Here is a 26,429-nt window from a genome sequence, read left to right on the forward strand (position 1 = left end):
ATTACAAACAACCTTGTGATTTAACAAGATAAAACTCATGTCTCTCCAAATGCAAACCTCAAAATTTTACCAAACCCAGCAGCAATGGGCCAAAACACAGAGTGAACAAAAAGGAGGCTGACCTTTGAAGACAGATGTCCATGATCTCTCAGCAGCAACAGCTTCAGGAGTTAGCGCTGTCTCACCATTCATTCCACTCTGCCAGCTTTTCAAAACTTTGAGGGATTAAAAGGAGATTTTATTTTCCACAAAACTTGTCAGCTCTAACACCTGTGGGATAATAATTACAATAACATAATCAGATCAATACAAGATATTCAACATTCAATACGTGCGTGACTACAAATGAATACCAGGCAATGAGGTGATATCAGGCATATGGGACCTTTGGGAGTATGGGGAAACAGAGTCTTACAGAGGTAAAATGGGTGATAGACAGGAAATTTATGAAAAGTGCAGCATTCATGCAATGTTACTTTTTGTTAGGCAATCCCACAAACTATAGGACACAAGCTAAATTAATAAACTTCCAAATTTCATCAACGTAATCATTTAGTTGAGAATAGGTTGCTTTGCTAAAGTTGTTAAATCTTGTGGCAACAGCAGCAGACACAGCCTGAGAGAGTGACCAGCTGCCAGGAGGGCCCTGCATTGCCCACAAGGGATCAAAGGACTGAGTGTCCCTGAGTGCAGACCATCCACCTCTGCCTGCAGCTGGTGGCCTGTGAGCCCAAGGCAGGTGACCATGAAGCCACAACCAAGAGATGAGCCACAGCCACACAGGTGGGACAATGATGCAGTCAGGACCTCAGTGCTGCCGGTACATCAGGTGGCTGGGATATGGCCACGTTTGAAACATCAGTGCAGTTGACATCAATGAGCCAGAGCACTGACGCGGGAGGACCAAGGCACAGCCAGGACACCGACAGAGACAGGACATCGGCAAGGCCAAGACACCTACACAGAAAGGACAGCAGCACAGCTCACATATTGACTCGGTCGAGGCATCGACTCAGACGATACAGAGGTGCGGCTGGGACACTTAGGGAACTGGGACGTCGACAAAGGTAAGAAAGTGGCACAGCCAAGAAATCTGTGCAGGTGGGACAGCAGTGCAGCAGGGACATCAAGGCAGATGGGATATTAAAATGCGGGCAACACAGCAGCACGACCTCTACATTGACACAGACAGGACAGTGATGTGGAAGGGACACAAACACAGACAGGACAGCAGCACGGCCAGGACATCAAGGCTGAGGAGACCTAGACACAATCAAGATGTTGGCGAGAACATGGACATGGGAAGGACATCCATGCTGACAGAAGTCAACACACATGGGACACTGGACCACAAACACAAGGACACAGCTGAAACATGGACACAGGTCTACCCCACAAGAGGCACCTACTTATCTGATGTAAAGACTCCGCTGTTGTACGTGGGGGAGAGAAGGGAAAATGAACTGCAAAGTCCGTTTATATGAAAGTAATAACATCCACGACTAAGTGCCATTCCATTCAACAGTCATAGATCATTCACCACAGCTGACAGCCTTTCCTGCTGGCCTGCACTAAGGTGTCCTTCCCAAGACGCACCTGAGACGAGAAGAGAGCCACACCTGGACATTTTCCTAAGTGACCATAATGAGCCATAAAGCGAGATCAAACAAATTACAAAGAACCAAAATTATATACACTATAATTCTTGCCCTCATTGCTGTTAATGTAGAAATAAGGAAGAGTCGTTAATAAGTCCTTACATTTCAAAGTTATGAAACACACTTCTAAACAACATTGCAATTCAACATTGGTTGATACTCCACTGGAATCAACCACTTTTCCTGCCAACCTGCACGAAGGTGTCATTCCCCAGAATGCCCACTAGATGGCAGCAGTGTGCACACTCAGAACACTTTGTAAATGACCATCTTGTACCAGCCATCAGTTTTCAACAAACTTCAAAGGACTGAAATTATAAAAAATACATGTGTCACCCTCATGGCTGCTAAGGTAGAAGTCAGAAACAGAAGGTAACTAGAAAGTCCTGTCATTTAAGTGGAATGAAAGACACTTCTCAAATAACGTTCCATGAACCCTTGGTAGATAATTCACTATCGCCAATGACTTTTCCTGCTGGCCTGCACGAAGCTATGATTCCTAAGTGACACATGACATTGCAGCAGAGAGCCACACTTTTTCACACGGGACCATCCCGTGCTAAGGCCAGTTTTAACAAATTTCAAAGGACTGAAATGATATACAGTATGTTTCTTTCTGTCATTGCTGCTAATATAGAAACCAGGAACAAAAGGTAACTGCTAAGGACTGATATTTAAAACTTACTAAATGCACAACATTGCAATCAACGTTCATTGATATTCTCCTACAGTCAACCACTTTTCCTGCTGACCAGCTACTAACATGTTATTCCCAAAAGTCCCACGAGATGGCAGCAGAGATACACACTTGGAAGACTGTACTATATGCTTGGCCAAAAGGTTTATTCGGTTTTTGGGTAAAGACACAATGAAAGAAACGTTTTTCGTTTTCACCAATAATTTCATTAAACAACATATTAACCATTTTCTCCCACTATTCTGCTATCTTTCAAGCATCTTCATTATTCCATCTTCCCAAAAGTTTTTATCTTTTAGACAAACCAATATAAAGCCATTTTCAACAAGCATCGCAGCATTGAAATTATATACAATATGTTTAAGTGCTCCTATTGCACTTCAGCCAGAATTCACTACATTTGTAGTGACTGGGAAGGCCTTATATTTGGTAGTTATGTAATACACTTCTAACTAACCTCAAAATATATAACAATTGGAATTACAAAATAAACTGAATGGGCTGAAGATAATACATACCAAAAGTTATGAAAAAAATCTTCACCCTTCAAAGAAACATTATCAAAAATAAAAGCTGAAAATTTACAATTTTTGTGCCCACACATATAACCTAAAATAGTAAATGAAATCCAGAGAAAGTGGACAGAAACGTGCACATCAACATATCTGCAAGTGTATATACATTAAATGATAGCAGTTCTTTTTAACTCTTGGGGTAGAATTTTGAATGAATGTGTTCTCATTGTTTGAGTAAGCAGCAACAAAGTAAATTAAAAATGTTTTTCAAGCACGCTTGGAACTTTTTCTAAAATGACTATATTTAGCTATAAAGCAAGTTTCAACAAATGTCTCACAATGTTTATTGCTCTCTTTGCCATTAATCTAAAAATCAGTCATAAGGTAACTAGAAAGTCCCTATATTTAGAGGTTTTAAAATACCTTCCCAAAGTAAATCACAGTCAGAGTGAAAAATAATTTACATAGAAAAATAATAAAAAGACTGCATACCAGACCAAGATCTTTCTGGTTTCAAAAATGATCAAAGCTTCAAACCAAAGGTGATTTTTGCCCCCAAGGGGATGTAGGCAAAGTACTGAGCCATGTTAGATTGTCCTGAGGGGAAGGGAAGCGAGGCTGCTGGCAGGGAACAGGGGTATTGGATGCTAAAGAGCACCTACAATGCAGAGGACAGTCCCCCAGGAGAATGAAGTCTCTGGCCCAAAAGGTCCATAGTGCTGAGAATGAGAAACCCTACTCTGTATCATGAAGACTCCATTAGAATAAAAACAGCATGTCCCTTTGAATCCTAGGTCTGAAAGGCTACCTTTCTGGGAACAGGAAGCCTGAAGCTGAAACTTAAAGAACAAAAAATGCCAGCCATCTTGCAAATATTGGGGAGAAGTGTCCTAGGCAAAGGAAGGAAGCAAAGGAAGATCTGTCCACTTAGGAGACCAGATCACAGTGTGATTAAACACAGTAGTTCTCTGAGGATCCCTGCTTCTTTCCATTGCTCACACATCACTTTAATAACTGATTCGTAATATCACTTAGAAGAAAGAGTCTTACTCTGTTAGATTCCAGATTACTCTGTTAGATAGCAGAATAGTGGGAGAAAATGGTTAATATGTTGTTTAATGAAATTATTGGTGAAAACGAAAAACGTTTCTTTCATTGTGTCTTTACCCAAAAACCGAATAAACCTTTTGGCCAAGCATATAGTACAGTCTTCCAATTTTCCTCTTTGAAAGTGTGGACATTTGCTACATTTTGTGTTCCTCAGAGTACCTGGGGGCACGTTTCCTGTCACAAAATACTTCTGATTTCTAGAACACTGTGCTGCCAGGCCCTAAACTCATTTAAAATGCTAAGAAGGATGTTACTCTTTTATTTAATCATTAATATATTTATGACTAACAAAGAATTTTCTAGCTCCTCACATTACCTCACTTCTTGTTTTCTTTAAAGCTTTAACTATTTCTAGTTCACAAACAGCTTCAACCATGTAATGATCATTAATGCATGGGAGCAAGTTTATCTTTGTAACTCATGAAAATAAATGGAAAAGTATCACAAACAATTTAGTACAATGATGGGGAAATAACATGCAGAAATAAGTATGTAGAGATACTAAGTTAAAGATATAATTGTTTAACAAGACTTGCTAGCAACAAAACAGGTTTAAAAAAAAACCTGGAAATAACAATACATAGGATCTGTGTGAAGAAAATTGGAAATTGCTACCCAATAACAGAAACTTTAACAAATGAAAAGTATCATCATGTTCTTGGATTTCAGAAAAAAACACACAATGAAACCCATTTACCAAACTTGTCTATAAATTTAATATAATGTAGATTAACATAGAAAAGTGGTCTCACAGGAAGTAATTAGTTAAATTGGGACCTGAGATGTGGACCCCAGTCTGGACCCCCTTCTGCTCCCCACAGGGTGGCTGTATCCACCCCCCACTCCCCTCACCTCATAGCCCCCACACAGTTCACCTCCTGTCCCTGGACCGCCTTGCTTGCATCGCATTAGCCTGTGAGCGTCACCTCGTGACCACAGAGACTGGCAGCCAGCAGCGCCTAAACTCCAGGCCATGTAGTTGTTCATCTGTCCACCAGAACTGCCGGCCCCTCACGCCTGCCAGCCTAAATACGCCTCCCACCCAGCCCCACCCACATCTGTGGCCCCCTCTCACCTGCAGCCCAGTCCTGCCTCTGACCTTAGACAGACCCCACCCCTCATCCGTAGATTTGATTTTTAGTGGTCCATTTAAACAAAAGTAGCCAGGAATCAAGTATACTAGTGGACATTCAGTTTAATGCATACATTAAATACATTAATGTAATGAATACATTATTAATACATATACTTTATGTATAAAATACATTATGTGCATTATGTATTAATGTACATAATAAACTAATGTAATGAAAAACACTAAGTAACGAATATATTAAAGACATATACTTCATAAAATTAAAGACAACTCTGAAAAAGAACTTGCTCAGACAATACAAATAAAATACACAAAATGGGAGAAAATATGAATTACCTAAAGCATGGGGTGACAGAGGATCGAAAGTAAAAAAAATGGGAAAGGATATATAGGATGGTGCAAAAGTAGCTTTAATCTTTTAATCAGAAACATGAATTGTCAGGATGGGCGGGGTAGAACAAAAGGGAGCCTGATTACAATCAGTTATGGTGTTTGGACTACAAGTAGTCTGGGGGCTGTTTTGGACTACAAGTAATATGGCGGCTGAAGTGTGACCTGAAAAGATGGCTGACGTCAGACCAGGAACCACCAATGATCTGTGGCCTCTTTGTTCACCAAGGACCAATCCTTGGCTCCCACGGAGAGTCAACCCATAATAAACCGCCCCCCCACCCCCTTCCCAGCTCCCCCGCTATCTTTTCTCAGCCCTCCTGCTGTGCAGATGGAGAAAACTTCGCCCGGAAGCACAGACCCTCAAAATAAGGCTCTTCTGCCTGATTTCGTGGATAATTGGCTTTTATTCCTCCGGAGAGTCTAAGGAAACCTTACATAAATCACATGAAAATTACATAATAATACGCAGTAGACTTTGAGGTAAAAAGCATGACTAGAGATGATAAGTGCTTCAAAAAGCTTAATTTACCCAGGAGATCCAAAATCACCATGTACTTAATATCATAAACTTAAATTATATAGAACAGACACAAAGAAAAATGTATAATCATAATAGATTTAACAAACCTCTCTCACCAGAGTTAGAGCATACCTCTTTCAGAAAGAAGAGACCATCTCACAAAATTCAGTAAGGATGTAAGAAACACCATGAGCAGCAAATTGGATTCAACATTCGCAGATAACCAACAGATTATACACAACTTTCCCTGCAGACCTGCACTTAGGTGTTATCCCCAAAATGAACACAAGATGGCAGCAGAGATACATGCTTGGAACATTTTTTACATTGACCATATTGTAATGAAACAAGTTTCAACAAAAATTCAAAGGATTCAAATTACATGAAGTATGTTTCTTGCTCCCATTGTAGCTAATCGATAAATCACTTGTAAAATGTAACTAGAAAGTTCTTACATTTAAAAGTTATGAAATACATGTCTAAATATCCCTCAAAATGAATCACAATTGGAGTTAAAAATAATTTGAACTAATTAATAATAAAGATAATACATTAAAAACCTGTGAGAAAATGTAGTGATAAATCTGCACATTAAGGGAGACAGCTGAAAATTCACAACTTTTGCATCCATATCACAAGCCTAGAATAATAAATTAAATCCAGGAAAATAGAAGAATGGAAATGTGCAAGGAGAAATGTGGAAGGGTATATACTTAAAACAACAGCAGTTAGTACCTGTTTGGGTAGGATTTTCAATTAATTTTTATTTTTCTGTATGATTAAGTAACAACTAAGCAGCAGCACTGCCGAGCTGACCCACAGCGGTGCTGCTTCATGATTCACCTGGAACAACAGTGAGCTTCTTAGCAGCCATGTTGCACTCACAGCCATTCTGTGTCAAAATGGAGCCATTTGTACGACATAAAGTTTCCTTCCTCCCCACACTCTAACTCTGGAACTGCTGCTGGCATTGAATTGGAGCCAATGACTATCAGTTCACAGACACCAGATGCCAAAACAGACACAGGCCCTGCAGTCCAGAACCAGGACCCCAGAGCAGAACCAGAACCAAAAGCTGAACCCCAGGCCCTAGCCCCAATCCCAAAACTGTCCCCACAACTCAGGCCAAACCATCGACCCTGAATGCCAGACCCCAGACACCAGAGACTGACAGAGAACCCTGGACACCAGGTTCCATGCATCAGACCCTGGAGCCAGAGCTGCACGTGAACCCCACACACCCAGCCAGGAAACAAAGCCAACCTGAAGAGACTCCAGATCCCACGCACACAGACACAGACTCAACCCCAGGCCACAGACCCAGGAGACAGGCCCAAGATCTGTAAACAGGACCCCATGGCCAGACTCCAGAGCTGGAGCTGGACAATGGAGCCTAGTTGCCAGATGCAGGAGTGGAACCAAGTCCTCACAGTGTGAAAAGAGCCAGGAGCTGATAAAGAACATTCCTGACTCTCTAAGTCCAAGCAGCTGGCGGCAGAAATAGCTTTTCATGACAATGTAAGTGTACAATGGAAGAAAATAACTCCTGGCACTACTAAATTAGATCAAAACCTGCAGAAATAGATCAAAAAGGCTGACAGAGCAAAAAATAACAAAAATGCTTAATTTTGCCAGGAGATGTCCATGATTTCTCAGAGGCTGCGCTTTCCAGAAGTTAGTGTCCCAGCCATGAATGTCACATGGCCAGCTCACCAACACTGTGGGGGGTTAAAAAATTATTTTTGTCATACCTTCTAAATTCTAACAGCTGGGATAACAATCAAGTTGACATAATCTGATTAATGGGAGGAATTCAACATCTAATACAAGGGCAAGGAGAATTCATATTAAAGCAAATACCAAACATAGTGAAGTAATATGGTGTATAGGGCATTTTGGTAAATGGAAGAATAGAATCTTAGATTGCAAAGTGGAAAGAGGAGACATGCAGGTAATTTAGAAAAAAAAAAAAAGGCAGCATGCCTGGCAGGTTGATTTCTGTTGGGCAACTCCCAAAACTTTAAAACACAAGGAGAACAGTAAGAGGGTCAACAAGCTCTTGCTAGGAGTCTTACTGTCTGAAGCTGAGGTTGATTGTGCTGAAGCTCTCTTCCTAAACCAAAATGTGGCAACTAAACCTCTTAGGAAGAAATGAGATGACAATCCTAAGTAAATTCTCAGTCTTCCGTTTCTTAACAGCCACTTTAGCATCAGCATGCCAAGTGCAAAATGTTGGCCTCTTCATTGTCACCTTTGAAACTGTAAATAGGAGTTTTACACCCACAGGGTACATCTGTACATTGTTCCGTATTTCCCTGACATAATCAGTCAGTTTTGAGAATAACTTGCTTTACTTAAATTGTTAAATCTTACTTAAGTAAAAGGTGATATACACGTACTCCCCAAATTCACCTTGTATTAAACACCTGACTGCTTGCTTATGTGGTGGGGAAATAACCTTTCTTGTGACCTCAAGAATCTTTGGGCTGGTCTAATAATCCAACAGATATGACACCGATTAGCAAATGAAAATGGCCAAATGTAAGACACACACAGGCAGGAGAGCCTCACTCACGGGACAGAGTCAGAAACCCCACATGCAGAACAGCATAAATGAGGCAGCGAAGATGTGAGGGGCCGTGGGTTTTCACAGTGCCCTTGCAAAACAGCAATAGCAGTTGCTGAGTAAGTAGTTGTCATTCCCATGATGTGCACTAGATGGCAGTAGAGAAGAGCATTTCTGGGCAGGGGGCATCTGAGAGCGAGCGGGGTCCACTCCGCCAGCCCAGAGGGTCCTGTGCCATCAGCTCTGCATTCTCTGACTGCCGGGAGGGAGGGGTCTTACTGGAGGGAGTATGGGGCCCTGACACATCAGATCATTAATGGACTTAACACCAACAAAACTTTTTCTATCTCCTCATATTAACCTCATTTCTTCATATTTTCTTTGAAGCGTTATCTATTTTTACATGGTTTTACATAACTAGAGTAATGCAATTTTATTATTGTATGATAGCTTATTTACCTTGATGAATCATGAAAAGCAATGTAATGACTACAAAAAATAGAATTTATTACAGTGAGGGGAAATAACACGCAGAAAAAAATATCCTTTATATGTATATAGAAACACTAAGTTAAAGATAGAATTGAAAAGAACCAATAGCAACAAAACAGTTTACATTAGCCTTAGCAAAAATGTGATGATCTACATCAACAAAATGTTAAAATGATGCCCAATGAAAGACACTTGAACAACAGAAAAGTGACATCATGTTCTTCTATAAAAAAAACATAAGAATGTCAATGTCCCAGAGTTGCTTATAAATTGAATGTGATACAGTTTAAAGTATCAACATTTTAAAACTAAAACAAACTCATTTTCACTTCACTTGTTAAAACGAGGAAAGAAAAGAAAACTCTGGAAAAGCAAATTAATAAATACTACCTAGCCAAACCACATATAATTATGCATTGTGTTACGAACCTACATTAAGTAAAACAGTGGCATAATGGCCTTTGAATAGACAAATTGATGGGACAGAATACAAAGTCCAACAATAAATGCAAAGTCACATGGAAATTTTTTGTGATAAAGATATCTCCTTAGGTCTGTGGGAAAATATTTGTGATATAATAAAAGGAGTTAGAACAACTGAATGAGGAAATATTGGGCCCCCTACATTATATCCTCCACCAAAATCAATTCTTTAATTGATTTTAATAGTCACTCATAACTAATATAAAAAAACTGAGAGCTATCTAAAACATACCAAGGGATCTAAAGTGAAAGAGTAAGAAAAATACACTATACTAACATTAATAAAATGAAAAATAAAAAACACAGTAGGCTTGAAGACAAAAAATGCTACTACAAATAAAAACGAATACTTCATATTAGTAAGGTCAATTTACCAGTTAATTCTAAATTCTTAGTCACTTAATAACATAAACTCAAAATTATATAGAACAGAGCTACATGGGAAAATACACAAATTAATACTCATAATAGGAGATTTAACAAAGGCTTATCGTTCAGGTTCTGTTTCAGAACCAATAAAGCCCACAAAAAAAGTAAAAATATTTTAAGAAATAACATGACAAGCAAATTGCATTCAATGTGCATAAGTACTTCACTATGCCTCAAAACTGCAGATTACAGATGCTTTCAGATCACCCTAGAAGCTTTTTTAAATACTGACCACATACTGATATAAAGCAATTTCAAACAAATTTCAAATGACTGAAATTTATATACATATATATTGCTGGCTCTCATTGCCATTAATCAAGAAATCAGTAACAACAGAAAACTATAAAATACTTATATTTACAAATTATGAAATACACTTCTAAATAACCACCCCAAAATAAATCACAATTGGAGTTAGAAAATAATTTGCATGGAATGATACAAAAAATACTGCATATCAAGGCCAGATGACTCAGGTTCCAAAGATGATCTCAGCTTCAAGATCAGTGGTTTTTGCCCTGGCTGGTGTACCTCAGTGGATTGAGCACAGGCTGGGAACCAAAGGGTTGCCAGTTGATTTCCAGGTAGGGCACATGCCTGGGGTGCAGGCTAAGTGTGGTGGATACTGGCCAGCCATATCCATTGCTGCAGATGCTCGTCAAAACACGAGAAAAACATACACATGGACAACTGAGTCCTGTGGAGAAATAGGTACGAAACAGCCACTCTCTCTAGTGGACAACGCCCTGAGTTGTCGCCCGAGCAGGCTTTTATTAAGAATACAATACAGTTTGTGGATTATAGTCAGTCTGGCAGGGAAGATCAAAAGGAATAGGTAGCTTTCAAAGGTGCTGGTAGATCTCCCACTGGGATTCTGGGCAGAGTTTGCAGTTTTATCACTTAAAAAAACTACAGGACCTGAAAGGCTAGTTTTGTTTCCTGCCTGTGCCTTCATATTTTAATTCAATAGCATCCTCCAGCGAGCAGATCTCACAGGATCTTGCATATTCTATGTCCCAGGCCTGATGACCCCGGGGGTCCGCCTACTCTGGTCTGGACTGCACCACCCCTGTTATTTCCGCAGGCCTGAGTCGGGCAGAGGAGACAAAGGCAGCCAGGAGACTTGGATTTCTCACAACTAAGAACAAGGACTCAGGCTTTGACAAAGCCGAGGGGGCAGGGGTCGATGTCAATCACCCCTTCATTCCCACAGCTCCCCAAGTCCTTCCCTGAGGCCTCCTCATGATCATGCCTGTCTCATTGATTCCCTCCGTGGGAAATCTTACCCGTCATTGGCTAACTGATCAAGCTTAGGAGGCCAGCACAGAACAGGCAGCGTTCATGCCAGGGAAATAAGTTTTGTCTCCTTAGTGTCTCCTGGTTCAGAGGTCTCTCACTCAGCCTTAGCCACAGGGGGTTACAGCTTCCTGAGACCAGGCAGGGTGGACCCCAACAGCTAAGTCCTAAGAGGGGGACACGGGAGAGGCAACCACACGTTGATGTTTCTTTGCCTTTCTCCCTCCCTTCCCTTCTCTCTAAAAATAAATACATAAATTTTTCAAAAAAAGATCAGTGGTTTTCAACCTAAGGTTGACTTTGCCCCCAAGGGGACATTTGGCATATTGTATGGAGGCCTTTCAGGTTGTCCTTAGGGAGGGTTAAGGTGGAAGTTACTGTCATGCATTGAATAAAGATAATGATTGCTAATAAGCACCTACAATGTGGAGGAAAAAACCCAGTCTCACAGCAATGAGAACCCCTGCTCTATATGGAGGAGGATGAAGAATCAATTAGAATACAAACAGCATGTGAATTTGCACCCTAGATCTGAAATCACCATCTCTCTGGACAGGCAGCCTGCAGGCTGAGAGCTACAGAACAACAACAAAAAATAAACAATAATGCCAGCCATCTTGCAAAGACTGGGAAGGAATGTCCTTGGCTAAGAAGACACCCACGGAAGCTCAGAAGCCAAGGAAGATGTGACACCTTAAGAGACTGAACCACAGTGTGATAAACCGCAGCACTGAGGGCCACTGTCTCCTTTCATTGCCCATAAATCACTCTGCAATAATTGTTTCTTAAAATCACTTAGAATCTATAATCTTACTCTTTTACATTCCAGAATTCACCATTTAACATTCTTCTCTTTGAAAATGTGGACCTTTGCCATACTGTGAGTTCCTGAGATAACCTACAAGGGGTACAAAATACTTACTTATTTTACTTACAAAATACTCCTGCTTTCTAAAACACCACTGCTCCAGGTCCTAAACTCATTTACAATGCTAAGAATAATGTTACTCTCTTATTTAATTATAAATCAACTTATAACTAACACATTTTTAACTTGTCTTCATGTTTTATTCCAAGCTTTAACTATTTTTCATGCTTTATACAGCTAAACTAATGTAATTTTATTATTGCATGATATCTTATTTACTTTGACAACTCATGAATATCAACTTAAAGTTATCATAAATAATACAATTTAGTAAATTGTGTGGTAAATAACATGCAGAAATAAGTTACTCTTTTGAATACACAAAGAGTAATTTAAAGATATAATCAAAGAAAAGAACCCATGGTGCACTCCCAAATCCACTGTCTGCTCTAGATAATGTGCTCATAAAAAGTGATCCCAAGGAACTGGTCACTTATACTGGGACCTGAGACTTGTACCTCGAAACAGTCTTTTAAAAAAACCAACAGTCACTGATATTCCACTATAATCAACCACTTTTCCTGCTGCCCTGAACTAAGATGTTATTCCCCAAAATTTCGACAAGATGGCAGCAGAGATGCACACTTGGGACACAGTGGATTGGCCAAACTGTTCATTCGATTTTTACTTATAAAATGATAGCGGTTTTATTTTTTTAACCTCTTGGGTTAAAATTTATTTTAAATAGATTCTACTTTCTTCATTGTTTAAGGAAGCTGCAACAAACAAAGCAAATTACAAATGATTGTCAAGCACACTTGGAACTTCTAAAAATCTGACTCTATTACACTGTAAAGCAAGTTCCAACAAATAGTACATACAACATGTTTACTGCTTCCTTTTGCCTAACCTGGAAACCAGTCACAAGGTAACTGGACAGTCCATATCTTGAGACATTTTAAAATACACTTCTAAATACCATTGCCATCAACAGCCATTGAGATTCCACCAGAATTCATCACTTTTATTGTTGACCAGCACTAAGGTGTTATTCCCAAAATGAACACGAGATGGAAGCACAGAATCACACTTGCAGCTTTTTTTTTTTTTTTTTTACATTAACCATATTGTACTGTGGAGCAAGTTTCAAAAAAACATATCAAAGGATTGAAATTATATAAAGTATGTTTCTTGCTTTCATTGCACCTAGTCTAGCAATCAGTAGTAAAAGATAAGAAGAAAGTCCTGATATTTAAAAATTATAAAATACACTTCTAGCCCTGGCTGGCGTAGCTCAGTGGATTGAGTGCAGGCTGCGAACCAAAGTATCGCAGGTTCGATTCCCAGTCAGGCCACATACCTGGGTTGCGAGCCACGGCCCCCAGCAAAAGCACATTGATGTTTCTCTCTCTCTCTCTTTCTCCCTCCCTTCCCTCTCTAAAAATAAAAATAAAATAAAATCTTTTAAAAAATACACTTCTAAATAACTCTCAAACTAAATTATAATTGCAGTTAAAAAATAATTTGAAGTGAATGATAATAAAAATAGCACATAAAGAACACTCTGGGAAAATGTATTGATAAATCCACACATTAGGAACAAAACCTGAAAATTCACAAATTTTGTATCATATTACAAACCTGAAATAATAAATTAAATCCAGAAGAAGTGGAAGAATGAAAATGTGCAAGTAGTGATGTCTGGAAGGGTATATACTTTTTTAGTAAATGATTTTTTTATTGTTATTCTATTAGGGTTTCCCAATTTTTCCCCTTTGCCCTCCTCTGCCCATCCCACCCCACACACCCCACCTTGTTTAGAAGCATATATACTTAATATAATAGCAGTTATTACCTGTTTGGGTAGGATTTTCAATTATTTTTACTTTTCTATATAATTTAAGTAAGCAGCAACAACAAAACAAAGGCCATCTCAGTTTGGGCTTACAAAGTACTACAGGAAAACACGGCATAATTTAAAAATAATCTAGTCTGTTGTGGGGACAACACCAGAGGCCTTTTCTTGCTCACCCGGCCTTATCTCATTGTTCAGAGGGGCTCCTCTTCCAGTTTTCACTTCTTCAGGTACAAATGCAGCCGAGCAAAGAGGAAATGAAGGTCTAGACGAGAAGTCATGTAGATGAGCAGAGAAGCCCTAAGCAGCACACCAGAGAGGGAGTTGCCCCAGGGCTGCCTCACTTCAGGGCCTCCTCACAGCCCAGATGCTAAGAAGCAGCACTACTGAGCTGACACACAGTGTGTTGCTTTATAATTCACCTGTAACAATACTGAGCTTCTTAACAACCCTTCTGTACTCACAGCCATTCTGTATTAAAATTCAGGTATTTGCACTAAAGTTTCCTCCTTCACCACGCCCCAGCCTCCGGACTCCTCTTGGCATTGACTTGGAGCCAACAACTATAAATTTATAGACAGCCACATGGACCCCACACACAAACCCAGAGACCCCAAAGCCACACCCAAAGAGACCCCAGATCCGAGATCCATAGCCAAATAGAGTCAAACCCAGGCCACAGACCTTGGAGACAGGACCCAGATCCATAACCAAGATCCCACAGCCAGACTCCAGAGTTGGAGCTGGACAATGAACCCTAGTTGCCAGATGCCAGACAGAGAAGCTGAACCACACTAGTCAGGGCTTATAATATTCTTAATAGCATTTCTATAAGTGACCTTGGATTCAATAGTTAAATATAAAATTCATTGTTTTTTAAAGATTTTATTTTATTTATTTTTAGAGAGGGAAGAGGGAGAAAGAAAGAGAGAGAAACATCAATGTGTGGTTGCTGGGGGCCGTGGCCCGCAACCCAGGTATGTGGCCTGACTGGGAATCGAACCTGCGACACTTTGGTTCACAGCCTGCTCAATCCACTGAGCTACGCCAGCCAGGGCAAAATTCATTGTTTTTATAATAGATAGTTTTCATCTCTCAAACAAACAGTAACTATATAACAGTGTGTTTTGCACTATGGAAATGTTCCTGCTGGAATAGAGTTTTGGATGCAAATTGGACACTTTGGGTGGTCAAGGTACTATTTGGATAAGGAAGATTATCTGATAATCTTCCACTGGATTTAATGAGGGTGTGAAGAACTTTTGTTGAGTCATTTTTAAATGCATACATATACAACCAACTACATCTCATCCATTCTTTTACCTACAAAATATATTTATAGATAGGTTTCTTTTAAGTAAAGGAGAAAACAAATGAGACAACATTCCAAATGACATGAAGGAAAAGCAAGTTTTCCCCTCCATGTTGCCCAGTGACTAGCCCCTGTGTTTCCTCTCAGCACATCCTCTGCCTGGGTTCGTTCGTTCGTTTGTTTTTTTAACATAATTTGTTTTGCAGGATACTTTTCTCACATAATAACGTTATTTGGAAGTTACTCTGTTAAAATCCATTAGAACCACCTCACTAGGTTTTATTTCTTTAATGAAGTATCATATATTTTCACCCATTTTTAATGTTCTATAATATTTCACAGTGTGAGCAAACCATAATTAAACAAATTCTCTTCTACCGAAAACTTTAAAATTATATCTGTTATTATAAAAGTGTTGGATAAAATATATTAAACATACTTCATTTCATACACAGGGAAGCATAACTGGGGGGAATTTTTATGCTTTTCTTTTCATTTGATTTATTAATTTGAAAGAGAGAGAGAGACTTAGTTGTTCTGCTTATGTATTTATTCATTGGTTGCTTCTTGTATGCGCCCTGACTGGAGAATGAACTGACCACCTTGGCATATAAGCAGGACACCCTAACCAACTGAGCTACCAGGTCAGGGACACTAGGAGAAAATTTTGAAAAGTGGAATTTCTGGATCACAGGGTATGAGGGTGTTATTTCTGGATGGCTATTCTCAAAATGATCACTGGGGAGTCTGCACCAAAGGAGTCTTTCAGAGCAAGGACACTGCACCTGCTTGCTTGTCAGCCTCAGAGATGTCAGGAGTCCTCTGGATCCCCACACAGGCCACCAAACTATGTTTACTGTTGGGAACCGCCCTGACTGGTATCAGAAGCTGAAACCCCCGCCTAGCTAAGGCTAAGGGAACGCCCTTGGAACTGTAAGCCAGCAAGGAGACAAAAGCTTACCTCCCTGGCAGGAATGCTGCTTCTGCTGCTTTATTCATGACTGAACCCCAAAGCTTGGTCGGTTAGCCAAAGACGGGTAAGATTCCCCACGGGGGGAGCGACCTAAGACAGGCACGATCACTTTGGGAGGCCCCCCAAAAGAAGGACTTGGGGGGCTGCAGCAAAAGGGGGTGATGGACCCTCGCTCCTCGGCTTTGACATAGCCTGAGTTCTCAGCGTCTGGGAAAAAAACCTCCTTGTCTCCCAGTTGCCTTAGTTCCCTTGCTCTACCTAAGCCTGAAACAATGACACGGTAGTGCAGCTCAGTACTGAGAAGTGCGGATTTCCCGGGGTGATCAGGCCTAAGAAAGAACATGTAAATTACTGTGAAACCTTCTTTGTTTAGAATGCTCTCAGTTGAATGAGAAGGGTTTTAGGAGGAAGTTACTTTGTTCCTCAGTCTTACAGCTCTTTGACCCCCAACTCAATAGACCGGCAGAGTTCTTTGTTTTCTATGGTCCCTTACTTCCCCCTAATGAGTACTGTACTTTACCTGAATTATTATGCAAAATGAGCCCAATAAAAGCAGGTATGGACGGTAAATCAGCGCGCTCCCCACTAGGGGGGTGGCCATTTCATCCCTACTTCCCCACAGAAACTAGTTTGTCTCTGTGCATGTGTTGTTTTTTCTCGCGTGTTTATTGTCGAGCCATCCACAGCGCTCCGTGGTCACTGCTGGCCGGTGACCCACGCGCAACAGTTTAACCTTAAAAATATAGCAGTCAGTTATTTTGCCAGCAGGTAAGGGGTTTATTCAGAAACTGTAAAAAAATTGCAATTTAGGGCAAGGAAGCTGTAGCAAAAACCATAGGCCAGCTCCACAAGTAAAAGAGAGGAACGTTATTTTACAGGCAGAAAGGAGGAAGTAGGGAGGGGTCACTTCAAGTGAAAGTGCATTGCAGAAAAGCGTCAGTTCAGGGTGAGGATGGTCTCTCTCTGGCTGAGGTGCTGGGGAGTCTGTTTCTCCTGGGAGCACACGGTACCATCTATATGCTGGGGCCTGTGACAGACAATTTTTCCTGTAATTGACCCTGGGTGATGCTATGTGACAGCACCCCTACTGACCCCCAACTCCCTTTCAGTGAGGTTTCCCTTTATGCATTTTCATAGTAATAATTCCAGTTAGTTGGCTCATTTCCAGCCAATGGAAATCCAGTTATATTTACGTGCTCAAAACGAGGTAAGAACCAGAAACACTCTTCCCACCTTATCCTGTGAAAGCCAGCAGCAGCTAAACTGACCCTACTCTGTGGACCCCGTACTCAAATTTGATGTTATTTTTAAGCAAAAGACTTGTAGGTTTTTCCAGCATTTCTACATTTATTTAGTTTTGTTTGGTTTTATCTCGTCTTCTTATTTCTGAAATGTTTTTACACCTGAGTTACTTAAACACACCTATCAATCGTAACACCACTTCCTTGAGACATGAAATTCTCCCAGTGTGTTTTCCAGTACACTTATTATTCTATTTGTTGTGTTTAAATATTGGAGCCGTCTAGGACTTATTTTGTGTCTGCGAATTGCTTGCTCAAAATTCACTGACTTAAGTTTCCACGGAACGCAATGCAGTCTTGACCCCGTCCTCACTGCTTCCGCAGCTCTAGCTGAAAGTGCGTTTGAAAAGGTGGGGGTGGGGGGCACGGACGGGGCTACATGTAAGTTGGGGATCCCGACCACAGTCTGGAGGAACAAAGACACTTGCCCGGCGGCAGGAGGGCCACGTCCACCCTAAGGTCCGGCCCGGCTCGGGACTCCCAGCTCCTGCGGGGCGCACCCCTCCACCAGCTGCGGGAAAACGAGCCACCGAGCTGCAGACTGCGTGACTGGCGCTCGGGAGACCCAGGGTAGCCAATCCCCGCGGGGCGGGGCGGGGCGGGTCTTCCCTTCGCCTATCCTGAGCCCAGGGGACTCTGCCCCGGCCTTTCAGCTTCTTCTGACCGCCCATTGGCGGGCAGGGCCCAGGGATCCCAGCTCTGATTGGCGGGTTGTGCCCACGCGGCTGCCCAGGGTGGAGCCTCCTCCCGAGGGCGGGGAGCTCTGGAGCCGGGAGAGGGAGGACCCTCCGCCGAGGTGGGCAGCGCGACAGAGGACCTGGGAGACGGACCGGTAAGCGGGGATCCCTGCCCTGGGGAACCCTCAGCCTGAGACCTTCCGAGTCCAGCCAGAGAGACCCCAGATGCCCTCATCCCGAGGGGCCCGAACCCCTTCAGCACCGAGGGGCGCGCGTCCGCTAACCCGGAGGACCCCACGTCTCCTGACCCCCAACGCTCAGACCCCCAAACAGCCTGGAACCCCAGTTCCCCTCAGCTCGGGGCGCCCTTCCTGCAGCCCGCCCGCCCGGGAAGACCAAACCTCCCCAAACGCAGAGACCCCGAATGCCGTCGTCCTGGAAACCGACTCAGTGGAGGGGACCCGGAAGCCCCTCGGGAGACGCCCCAACCCCCCTCAGCCGCGGCGGTCTGACCCTCCCCCGGGACGCTGAGTGTCCTCCGCCCGGAAGACGCAGATCGTGTCCTGAGGGACCCCGAGCCTCTCAGCCCAAGAGACGGCGGAGTGCCGGACACTGCGCCTGCGCCTCGCGCGGGCTTCTCCGGACCCCGGGGGCGCCTGCGGGCCCTTCCCCGGGAGAAGCGCGTTTCCTGCGCCGCCACAGGCCCGCCCGGCTGACGGGCCCCTCAGACCCCCGGGCCGCGGCCTCGGGAGCCCACGCTGAGGCGGCGCGCGGGGGGAGGGGCGGGAACAAGGGCGCCCCCGCAGGCGGCTCGCCCCGGCCGGTCCAGCCCCTCCGTCCCCCTCGCCGGGCGCCCTGCCCTCGGGGAGAAAGGCCGGCACTGGAACGTGAAGAGGAACTCGGACGGGCCCTGCAGCCCAGGTAGCGCGTGCGCAGGCGCTGGGCCAGGAGAGCCTAGTGAACCCGACAGGCGCTGGGCTGGCTCCAGCTCAGGGGGCTCCGTCCGCCCGCAGCTCCCTCTCGCCCGGACACCGATCGGGGGGAGTTTGCTCCTTCAGTCAGAGCGGGGCCGGCGCTGACGAGGGTGCGGGGCTCACTGCAACTCGCTGCAGACTCTCCCGTCCCATCAGAGCCAGCCCCACGGGCTTCCTGGGCGTGTTCCTCCCCCACGCTCTCTGCTTCAGGACAGAGGTTTCGTCTCTTCCCAGGTCTCAGGGCCCCGCGACCGGCTTTCCTGGGTCACCGCCGCAGGCAGGCGGGCCACCGAGCTCCAGGAGGAGGACCGTGAGGACTCGGATGAAGAACGGGCTCCGAGGCAGCAAGGTGAGCGGCGGGAGGAGCCAGCGCTGCCCTCCCGACTCGGACCTGGTTTGGGTCGGGCGGCATCTCAGGACGTCACCAGGGAACAGGTTTGCTGGTGCAGCGAACGAGCAAGAGGCACAACAGTGTGTCGCACAGTGAGGGGCTGTTCCCGTCAACTTTCACGTGGGCGACGTAATCACATGTATTTACAGACGCATTAGTAAGCAGTGAATGTGTAAGAACATAAAGTGAGCGAGAAGTAACTAATTCAGAAGGGTCGTCATCGCAAGGGAGGGAGGCGGGTCTGGCCGGTGAGGAGGGTCCCCACACCTGGCCGCGCGGTGGCCCGCATGGAGACAGACGGGGGGGACAGTGTTAACCCTGGTGATGACGGGAGTGGGGGAGGGCCAGGGTCGGGAGGGGTTGATCACCGTATGATTTCCTGATGTCGGTCGTGGTGCCGTTCTGTCCAGTATCTGTCCAGTATCGTGAGTGTTCGGTGGGTGGGGTCCGTCCACTTTCATGGGTCTGGGGTTGACACACAGCTGAGGTCAAGATGTGATCTCTAACTTGACTGGGATTCTGTTGCTGGGGTCAACAGAGTGTTGATGGAATATGGAAAGAGCTGAGTGGTAAATTGATAGCAGAACATTCATGCTGTATTACATAATTCACAGAACACTGTTGAACATTATTTAATTGCATGTTCACTATAGCATTAAAAATTGACATGTTATATATCAAGACACTAAGGACAACTAGCTACTGGCACAGCCTTATTCAAACAGAATTGGTGGGAACCAGCTAATCTAAGTACAAATATTCTCTCCAAGGTATTGCAAACGTTATCACCATTTTATTTATTATCTAGATATGTTTCTGCCATCTATTTCTTTATTCTCTTCCCCATATCCCTCACTCTAAATATTATAGAGACAGTGGAAAGAAAAGGGCCATAAGCATGGGTTCTAATCTTGGATTCATTACCCACATTGGACCTATCCCCTCTAATATTCATACTCCCTAGGTATTTCCAAGGGTTGAAGTATTAAAGACATGCATGTAAGATATATAATAAGCCCTAAAAATTAAATACATGTTATCTTTTAATATGTCACTCTTATATTGAAGGCAACATCCAGGGTGCCATTAAGCAATGAATATAGTTTGAAGGAATTGTCAGGAACAGCAAATTTGATGACTGCAAGTGACTCAGAGCATGCCCAGAAACCAGTGTCCCCTCCTGGAGAAGCATGTGCCTTTGGAAAGCAAACTGGACAAAAATTGGGTAAGAGAAAATAATTTGGAAACTTTAGTTCCTCTAAGTCCAATGGAAGGGCTGATAAGTATGACCTAGGTATGTGAGGAGGACTTTGGATGGGTCTGGACCTAAGCTGAGCTAAGCTGAGACTGAAGTTAGCACTGGACCTTTGGGAAAACCCCATAAATTCTCTGAGTTCCCGAATGCTAATGTGTAAAGTGAAGATAAGGAAACATCACTCATATATTGTTTGAAAACATTAAACTGAATTTAAAACAGGTGACACATACAAGTTGTCCAATAAATCCATCTGTGATAACAGCAACCACACTTTATTGGTGTTGTATGCTCAGGCCTTTACTCAATGCCTAACACATAATGTGCACTCCATAAATATTTTATCATTGATTAAAGATTGGCAAGTAAAATGGGAAATATTGGCTGGTAATGTGAAAATCTAGAAACTAAAATTGAATCAGTCATCTGTAGTTAGAGTCTTAGTCTTCTGGACCAACAGTTAATGGAGTAAAATACCAGAGTATGCAAAAGGACAGGTAATCATTTGATGGGAGGAGATTGTGTGTTATCTGACAAAATGGGAACTAACACTCCAGACCCCACCAACCTCGCTTACCTGCCCTTCTCCAACTTAGAACTCAAAAAAGGAGATTGACGTGAAGATGTACAGCACACAAGAAAGAAAGGACTGTGTGTACCAAGAGGTCAACGAGCCCCAGGATGATGACTACCTTTGTAAGTGACCCTCACTGAGAAGCATGTTATGATACAATAATTTCATCTAGTCCTTTGGTCCCCAAATCATTCCCTTCCTCTAGTGACCTGGAGTACAGGATTGAGTCTCAATGATGTGACTGCAGGACTCCCTCTGAAGCTCTTTGTGTCCAGGAACATGTGCTAACCCTTCCCTAACCCCTGTTCCTCTCACCTCCAGATTGTGAGAAGTGTCAGAACTTCTTCATCGACAGCTGTGCTGTGCATGGGCCCCCTACATTTGTAAAGGACACTGCAGTGCACAAGGGGCATCCCCACCACTCAGCCCTCACCCTGCCCCCTGGGTTGAGAATCGGGCCATCCGGCATCCCTGAGGCTGGGCTTGGAGTGTGGAATGAGGCAGCTGACTTGCCAGTGGGTCTGCACTTTGGCCCTTATGAAGGACACATCACAGAAGATGAAGAGGCAGCCAAGAGCAGATACTCCTGGCTGGTGAGAACTGTTTACCTCTTCCACTGTCCTGCCTTCCCACATTTCTTCTGAGGCTTGGAGGGACCTCACCTCCTACATGCTAGACATGGAGGGGACAATGTGGTTAGCTCTGTATACTGACTGGACTTCCCATGAACACAGAGCTCCTGTTTAAGGATCAGAAGGTAAGTGGGAGCAAAGTGGTACAGACACAAAGGACTGGCTCCTCCCTTGTGGGGCTCCCACTCTGATTGGATGGGTAGACTCAGATGCGTAGATGATGAGTAAGAAAAATATCATGTGGCGACAACTGGCAGTTGAATCCCCATGCAAGCTGGAAGAGCTTTGATGACAGTGGAGTAAAATAATTCTTCTGACTATTACCTCCCCACCAAAAAAATAAAAGGTCTTTAACTTCTTTTCTGAAACACAGATCACCAAAGGGAGAAACTGCTATGAGTATGTGGATGGAAAGGACAGGTCCTGGGCCAACTGGATGAGGTGAGGTCAGCAGGTCTCTGGGTGCCAGAGGGGACTCTCATCCCCCACAAACCCATATATCTTTCCCTCTCATCATGCCTCCGTCAGTGGTCTCCCTTCATCCTTTTTTCCTCTTTTTCTCCACACAGTGTTCTTTCATTTCAGGGGGCTTTAAGGAAAAAGTATAGCATATGTCTTCAAAAGATGAAGTTCTCTGCTAGACACAATCTGGCCACTGGAAAGGACCTTGAAGAGCCTAGATTCACCAGGGACACTGGATTACACTTTAACTTATCAAATGAGCATTAATTAAGCACTGACTATATTCCAGTTTAGGTGAAGGAATACATTACTTACACAGATGACACAACCCATGTCCTTATGAAGGACTTCTTGCAGACAGACATAAAACAATTGCTTTTAGAAACATTTCACTAATTTCCAAGAACTGCACAGTGTCAAGATAGCACAAACCAAGGATGGCCTAAACCTGTGAGGGCAGCAAACCATCCCAGCCTCACTTCTAACTAGAGCTGGGCTCTGAGGCCTGCAGAGGAACAGTCATGGGCCCCTTTCCTGAGAGGGGCTCTCTTTTATCAGGAATAACAGAATATGAATCAACTACTATTGTTCTGTTTTATTTTAACTAGGACAAAAAGACCTCCAATTTTCTATGGTCACCTTGGGCAGCCAAGTGAATGGTACTCTAAATAAAGTGTAGGGGGGTTGCAGAAAGGCCTCTCAAGAAAATAGATGTGGGCTGAGAACTGGATAATTAGTGAGCTAATTTAGAAGCAGAGCCCTAGATCAAGCACCAGGTTCTGTGGTGTGAGACAACTTGATTTAGAGCTTGGAGAAGCCAGAGATCACTGGATATTATGGCTAGTCAGGGTGGAGGTTAAGTCTAGAACTGGGTTTTAGAAAATGGTGTTAGGCAGGATGAGCACTGCAAGCAGCACTTGGAGGTAGGAATTCACATGACATGATGACAGAAGCTCAGACAGTGAACAGAGGTTCCCAGGAGCATTAGGGGCAGTGGGCAACACCAGAGCCTGAGGGCCTTAAGAATCAGTGAGGAGCTGGACATGGATGTAACAGGTAGTGGGAACTCATCACTGTGGTTTTCTTTCCCTTCCTCTCCTCAATCCCAGGTATGTGAACTGTGCCCGGGATGATGAAGAGCAGAACCTGGTGGCCTTTCAATACCACGGGCAGATTTTCTACCGAACCTGCCGGGTCATCAGGCCGGGCTGTGAGCTGCTGGTCTGGTTCGGGGGACGAGTATGGCCAGGAGCTGGGCAGCAAGTGGGGGCAGCAAGTGGAAGAGAGAGCTCGCAGTCCGGGAGAGGTGGGCACCACTGTTCTTCAAAACAGAAAGAAAAGAGAGAATTCTCCATAGAAATATTCATGATCCAACTCCTAAGAAGAGTAAAATCCACTCTAAAGTCAGTAAAGTTTCAAATCACATGCTGCAGAAGTTCACAATGCAATCATGTGCCTTTGACTCTTAGGCAAAATTTTTATATTTTATATTTTAAAAATATTTCATGAGCAAAATACACAACCACACATAGTGCTGAAATACTGAAAGGCAAAAAAGAAGTTTTCAATCCCTTACCAGTTCTCTCACCAAGGCAGTTTTTCTGAAACTTTTATAGCTGTTTGTTGTTGTTGTTCATTTTCCTCCGTACTTCTGAATAAAACGTTTTTGTTTATAGGCATTCATTATTTTTTAAAGATTTTGCCCTGGCTGGTATGGCTCAGAGGATTGAGCACTGGCCTGTGAACCAAAGGGCTGCCGGTTTGATTCCCAGTTGGGACACATGCCTGGGTTTTGAACCAGGTCCCCAGTACAGTGCATGTGAGAGGCAACCACACGTTGATGTTTCTCTCCCTCTCCCTCCCTCCCTTCCCTCTTTTCTGAAAATAAATAAATACATAAATCAAACATTTTTAACCAAGAATTTATTTACCTTTACAGAGAGTGGAAAGGAGGGAGAAAGAAAAATCAATGCAAGGGAAACATTAATCGGTTGTCTATGGCACACCCCAACTGGCCCACAACCCTGGCGTGTTTCCTGACTGGGATTTGAACTTGTAACCTTTCAGTTTGTGAGACAACACCCAACCCACCGAGCCACACCATTCAGGCAGGGCACATTCATCATTTCAGTGAATTGTCAGGTGAGATCCTACTCTGTGGGACAGAGGATCCTGGGACCTGGAAATACAGGTTAACATGAGGATGAGAATCACTGCTCTTGAGGAGCTGACCAATAAAGGAGGGAAACGCAGGCTCACATGCTTGCCTGTGCATAACACTACCCAGCGGTTAGTGCTTTGGAGAAAACTAATCCAAGACAAGTGCCTAGGGATCAATCAGTGTGAGGGGCGGTGCAGTGTGGCACACGACCCGGGAAGGGCTCCCTCAGGAGATAACATTTACAAAAATACCTGCGGGCAGAGGATCCCAGGCAGAGGGAGCAGCTAGTGTAGGGAAGAAAAGAGGTGGGGCGTTGAATTGGCTGAGGGTCACTCAGGTCTCGTCTCAGCACAGAGGGTAAGAAGGGAGATCAGGTAGATGCTTAAGCCTGGAAATGCAGTGCCAATGATCCGAGCTGAGACACTGGGGACTTTCCTGAGTGCAAGTGTGCAGTCCTCAGCGTAGAGTGGTGTGTTCTCTGTTCTGATCATGCTTTGTTAATTTTTAGAAAATAAACTCCAGTAGGGAATCTCCTCAGAGATCACTTCATCTCCAAGTGGGAGCACATGGTGGATTGGCCAGAGAGCAGCAGGAGTCAGGCGTGTAAGACATGTGGTTGGAGAAATATTTTGAAACAGGACTTCTTAGGATATTTGAAGTGGACTAACACTGAATGAGATGAAGCATAAATATTTGGTGTGAGGCTTGAGGAATTTTTTTTTAAGATTTCATTTATTTACTTTTAGAGAGGAAGAGGAAGAATGGCAGGGAAACATCAATGTGTGGTTGCCTCTCACACACCCCCTACTGTGGACCTGACCCACAACCCAGGCAGGTGCCCTGACTGGGAATCTAACCTGTGAGTCCTTGCTCCACAGGCAGGCACTCAATCCACTGAGGCACGCAAGCAAGGGCAGGAAAGACATTTTATTTTATAGTTCTGAAAAACTGAAAGAAAAGCAATTTCTAGTTTTTCTCAGGATACCTGTAGTTGGAAAAGGTCACTGCAGTTCAGGGAGTGAAATGGCCTCTGATGTTACTCGAAAGTCCCTAGTCTGAGGAATATTAGCAAAGATCCTTGATGTGAGCTTTCTGGATTTCTGAAGAAGGTGCACTGCATAAAAATAGAAAGAAAGACTGGGAGTGCACACTTTATGGGAGACGGAGCTTGCGTTGTCACCACAATAAGAAGGATTCATGGGGCAGGTCTTACCAGGAGACAAGTTGTGCAGCCCAGGCATTCTCACCAACACCTGTCCTGACCAAACCTTTCTCTTTCAGCGGAACCAAAGCCGGAGGTGCACCCATGTCCCTCCTGCTCTCTGGCCTTCTCCACTCAGAAGTTCCTCAGCCGACATGTGAAACTCAGTCATCCCCCTCAGAGTCTCCCGGGAACATCTGCAAGAAAACACCTCCAAGCAGAGGAGCCCTGTCCAGAGGATCAGAATGAGCAGCAGCAACATACTCATACACACAGCTGGAATGATAAAGCTGAAGGTCAAGAGGTCAAAGAAAGGTCCAAACCTTTGCATAAAAGGATCAGTCAGAGGAGAATCTTAAGACCTTTTTTCCAACCTGCCAAAGAACAAATGAAGAGCTCTAGTGAGCATGAGAAGATGATGGAGGAAGAGCCCCGCAGAGGCCAGAAACAGAGTCCAGAGGGCACAGGCAAGTTATTTGTGAAAATAGGAATGTCAAAAATTGAAACAATCCAGCACAGAGGGTGTTGGCAAGGC

At 43.7% G+C, this 26,429-nt stretch overlaps 1 pseudogene; it reads left to right on the forward strand.

The window, feature by feature from the left end:
* Nucleotides 1–18,315: 18,315 nt before the first annotated feature.
* Nucleotides 18,316–26,196, forward strand: LOC123807362 (annotated as a pseudogene).
* The last annotated feature ends 233 nt before the right edge of the window (nt 26,197–26,429 follow it).

This window comes from Phyllostomus hastatus, unplaced genomic scaffold (assembly GCF_019186645.2).
Source record: "Phyllostomus hastatus isolate PE091 unplaced genomic scaffold, TTU_PhHast_1.1 phas_scaffold_443, whole genome shotgun sequence".
Lineage (NCBI taxonomy): Eukaryota > Metazoa > Chordata > Mammalia > Chiroptera > Phyllostomidae > Phyllostomus > Phyllostomus hastatus.